Raw genomic sequence first — 4,873 nt, 5'->3', positions numbered from 1 at the left:
TGTTCGTTCCCAGCTTGGAGTCCCTGCAGTCTGTGTGCCTGGAGCCCCAGGTGGCCCTTCCCCATGCCATCCCCAGTGAGCTCAACAGCAGTCCCGGCTTTCCTCCCCAGGCAGGCAAGCACATCACACTCCACATTCCTCTTCTCTAGACTCCAGGACCGGGTCCCCATGCACCACCACGCAAAGGCACCTGCACATGAACACAAGCACACAGACGCCAGTGCGCATGCCTCTGACTCGTGCTCTCTTTCACACACACACACACACACACACACATCCACGTGCATGCACCTAACCACACGCTCTCTTTCACACACATGCACATGCGAACGCCCATTTGCAAGCATCTCCACAAACACACATGCACAGACCTATGTGCGTGCACCTCTGCACAGGCACTCTCTCTCTCGGGCACACAGAGACATGCACAGCAGATGCCCATGTGCATGCACTTGCCCACGTGCACATGGACACACATGCACACACACACACACACGCACACTCACACACACACACACACACACACACGTGAGCTATGTGCGGGACACCAGAGGGACAGACCAGGTCTGACCCAGGGGTTCCCGACTCCCCTCCAGAAGTTGAAGATAAGGACCTGCGCTCAGCAGGATGCTCACCTGTGAGCATGGCCAGGTTGGCAGCAGTGCAGTCTTGGAGGTGCACAGGGACCGGGGCTCACTTGGGGTTTGCAGGCTTGGACCGGAAACAGGGACGTGCCCTGAGGAGTGGGGCATGGTCTGTTTGAGCATGCGCACTGAGGAGCTGCGGACACACTAAAGGGTGGAGCGCCACCTAGAGGCCTCCTGGCTAAGCCATTTACCAGGTTTCCGAGCCTGAGGCAGGGCTGACTTAGAGGGACCAGACCACGTGGGTATGTCTGTGCAGGCTCACTGGGGCGACACGGCACGTGAACGTGTGAAGCTTCTGCAGAGAGTGCCTATTGCCTGAGAGACTGCAGCCACCGTGGGATCCAATGGTTGGTGGGAACCAATCGTGAGGCAGGACCAGGGTGTGTTTGTGCAGGCGCTCTGCCGATGCTGAGTTGCAGGTCGCACTACAGAGCTGGGTTCTATAGGGAGGGTTCAGTCTTTCCTGACGCACAGGGAGGGAGAGAGGGGTTCAAGATGGAGTCCGAGGCACATGGTGGTGGAGCCATGAGGGCAGCCGATGAAGACGCAGGTGCCATGGGCTCTGTAGCGGGCATGGCACATGTCAGCCAAGGTGTACGCGGTGGTGATGGTGGCGGCGATGGCCCTGGCAACCCAGCTGGCCCTGGTGACACCGTCAGTCCTACAGTCCCTGGCAGCCCCGGAAACCCAGGTGATCCCAGAGGCCCCAGCACTGCAGGAAAGTCACGTGGCGCAGCCGGTGACATTCTGCAGATCCTGGGGTCGCTCCACGCACCAGGGTGTGGAAGAGACACTGCACCCGGAGCCAGAGTTCTGAGTAACGGACCCCTTCAGTTGTGTCCTATTCCAGGAGCCTCAGTCGCAGGGGTTGGGGTGTGGACTAGGGGTGGTTTGGGGGATTGCAGTTGGCGGGGCCTAAAGTGTAGGTGGAGGGTACTCTGGGGGGCTGGAGGGTATGGGTCAGGGGTGGCCTGGCTGCCCGGGCATGGTGGTGAAGAAAAGCAACCTGAAGGGATCCAGAGGGTCGGGGCGGTGATATCCAGGGTGTCCGGCGAAGGCCTTGTGGGAGAAGGTGGGTCACCATGAGCAGGGAGCCTGACAGACAGGCAAAATGAGAAATGTGGATGGTGCCTTAACCAGATCTCCACCAGCAGCCTCACCGTACCTTTCTAATTGCTCGCTCAGGCAAAAATTGCCCACAACTTCCTATCTCAAAGTACTCAACTGTGAGCGCCAGTTCAGAAGGAGCTCAATGTTAATGGCTGCCAGTTGGTTCTGTCAGTTCTAAAGGGGGCTGGGGAGGTGGTGCTGGGCAGTGGCCAGTGGCCAGCGCCAGTCTTGGCCCAGGAGGAGCCATAATGGAGGGTTAAGCCTAAAGGAGAAGTGTGGTGCTCTGGGTTTGTCAGTGTGCCGGGACAGAGGAAGGACATGCTCCTCTTCCGCCTTCTCATCGGGAACCTGAATTTCATTTTCCCTCCCTTTTAGCCAATTGAGTGCTGAAGACCATGTCATGCTCCAGACGTCCATCGTCCTCTGTCTGCAGAAGATTTCCCTAGTGATGCGGACCTTGCAGCACTATGTGCACCCCCCACCCTTTTTACCAAGCCTCTGCACGAAAGTCGGCGTTAAATCTAGCCTACGTGCCCTAGCCTCAAGTGTCCTTCCCGAGGGCATTTATTTCTGCAGTAGATGGATCGGGCTTCATCTTGTGCCTCTGCTGCTGCTTGGGGGGCTCAGGGTCCACATAGCTTCTTTGGTGATTGTTAACTGCAGAAAATAAAACTGAGCTACTGTGCTATCTCTGACTTTAGTTTTAGATTCTGCACTTCCTAATACTGTATTTGTCTTCTGGTTGGAGGGGAGGTTCTGAGATCCAGATATTCAAGGAGTGCAACATTAGTGAAGACAATGTAAGAAGCAGGAGAATAAGACAGTAGTGTATTGCCATTCAGTATTAATTTTGGAATATTTTCTCACTATATGAAGTGTAGTGAAGTGAAAGTCGCTCAGTCGTGTCCAACTCTTTGCAACCCCATGGACTATACAGTCCATGGAATTCTCTAAGCCAGAATACTGGAGTGGGTAGCCTTTCCCTTCTCCAGGGGATCTTCCCAAAACCCAGAGATCAAACCCAGGTCTCCCACACTGCAGGCGGATTCTTTACCAGCTGAGCCACAAGGGAGGCCTGAGCCATGGAAATACTGTCTGAAAACTGACGTGATGGACGAACACATGGAAGCACCTGAAATAACGCATGGACCATAGGAAGTGCTAGCTATCACTATGGTCAAAGAGCACAGGTATGATGTGGAGTGGGCAGAGAGGGGACGCTGGTGGGTCGTGTGGCTTGGCCCCTAGCTCTCGACTCCCACCTTAGTCCAGTGAGACCCTTCTGTGGCATACGTTGGAGAAATCAAAGTTGCATTGTGGAACTAGCTTTAGGCCTTGAAACTGGAAAGTTGGCATTTGTGTCTCAGTGGTGTCTCTGTGGACACTTGGCGGGGTCTCTTCCACGCTGTCTGAGCCGGCACTGGAGGGGCCCGTGTGCGCAGGCGCATCGGGGGCACCTGAAAGGAGCGTGGCATTGTGAGGGAGCTGAGTCCCTCCAGCCTCACGGGGTCTCCATAGCAGCCCGTGGGTGGCTGGGGTGTATGCGCAGGCGCAATTCTGGCGTACTTGCGCAGAAGGGGAGGGACTTCGTGAGGGGCCCAATCTCTCCGCCCCTTATTTTCCGTCTGAGAGAGACGCGCGGCAGCCATGCAGGCGTCGGGTGGTGGCGCGGGTGGTGCAGAGGGCCGAGATGACCAGCATAGCTCCAGAACACCTGCTTCCCAGAGTGGTTCAGGCAGGGCTGAAGGTGAGGATGGTCACCGGGCCCCAGAAGGCCAGGGTGGGCCTGGCAGAGGAAGAGAGGCGATGGAAGCTGCTGTAGCTCGTCCCCGGGGTGAGCGGGCACCAGGTGGCCTAGGACCTGCTGGAGATGTGGCGCCCTTGGCTGTAAGGCCTAGACGTGGACAAGTGGTGCTGTATCCTTTTCATGGAGCCTCCCTGGGCACGGTCAGTGGTATGGTGGTGGGAAACTTGCCGACAGCCTGACGAAGGGATAGAAGGGAGCATGTGGGCAACCCGGAGCAGCAGGATTGGGCCACCCATTGGCCGGAATGGGAATTGTCAAGGCCCGAGGAGCCTGGAGGGTGGGGAAGATGGACCGAAGGGTTAGGGAGGCAGCTCAGGGTGGTCACAGGTTGTGGTCGGGAGCATGGGCATCCTGGGGTAAAAACGGGCCTCTTAGGTGTGAGGAAGCCCGAGATACCAGAAAATTCAGTAATGGATGGTGCCTTAACCGTGTCTCTCCCAGCACACTCAGAGTGCCTTTCCAGTCGCCCCTGGAGGCAGACATGGCTCGCAGATCTCTGCTCCCAGATGCCCAACGCCACCAAGGATTGATTTGGAAGGAATTTGCAGTGAATGGCAGTGACCTGCTTGTGTCAGTTCCAGACGAGTTTGCCTTGGGGAGTTTGGGGTGGCAGGTGCTGTGGTCTGAGCTCCCTCTTAAGCATGCTATGATGGAGACACTGAGGGGCTTGGTCTAAGGAGGGGGGCTGGTACCCTGGACCTACAGGAGCACTCTTCCCTTTCATCTGATTTTCTTTTCCCTGCTTTTAGTAGATGGACTGCTGAAGACCTTGCTTCCATCCGACTTTCCATGAACGCATTCCTCGATCAGCTTTCCCTGGTGATTCGGAACATTCGGAGACTTGGGCTCCCACCTCGCCAAAGCCTAAGCTGAGGAGAGGGGCTGAGGCCTAACCTTGTGTCCCCTACTCAGTGGGCATAGGGAATTCAACCTAAGAGTCATTGCCACTTTGTTATTTGAGTGTAAGTTTTTGCCTGTACTGGCCTTTGGCCTCTCTTGGTTCACTTGCTTTGTTTCCCTGCTGCTTGAGGAGTGGGATGCTTCAGTGTTTATTACAGCAGAAAATAAAGCTAAGTCACTTTTTGCGCCCCAGTTTCTTTTCAGCTAATGCCCTTCTGGATTTTAAAAACACTTTTTATCTTTGTTCTCGTGTTAGAGGGAAGGTTCTCAAATTCAGATATTTGAATTCAATTACAAAGGAATTGAAAACCATTTTGGAAAATGAAAATCGAGCCCTATGTTCAGCATTAAATACTGTCAACATTTAAGAATATTTTCTGGTTGTACTTGCACATCAAATGTATAACAG

The 4,873-nt window shown here is 55.0% G+C and overlaps 1 long non-coding RNA gene across 1 annotated transcript; it reads left to right on the top strand.

Moving 5' to 3' along the window:
- The first annotated feature begins 759 nt into the window (after window positions 1–759).
- Window positions 760–4,650, top strand: LOC110144973 (uncharacterized). The gene is made up of 4 exons (XR_011486114.1): window positions 760–1,338; window positions 2,133–3,673; window positions 4,006–4,134; window positions 4,314–4,650. It is a non-coding gene; the product is annotated as an uncharacterized lncRNA (long non-coding RNA).
- Window positions 4,651–4,873: the final 223 nt, after the last annotated feature.

This window comes from Odocoileus virginianus, unplaced genomic scaffold (assembly GCF_023699985.2).
Source record: "Odocoileus virginianus isolate 20LAN1187 ecotype Illinois unplaced genomic scaffold, Ovbor_1.2 Unplaced_Scaffold_18, whole genome shotgun sequence".
Classification (NCBI taxonomy): domain Eukaryota; kingdom Metazoa; phylum Chordata; class Mammalia; order Artiodactyla; family Cervidae; genus Odocoileus; species Odocoileus virginianus.
This window is presented reverse-complemented; position numbering and strand designations above follow the sequence as displayed.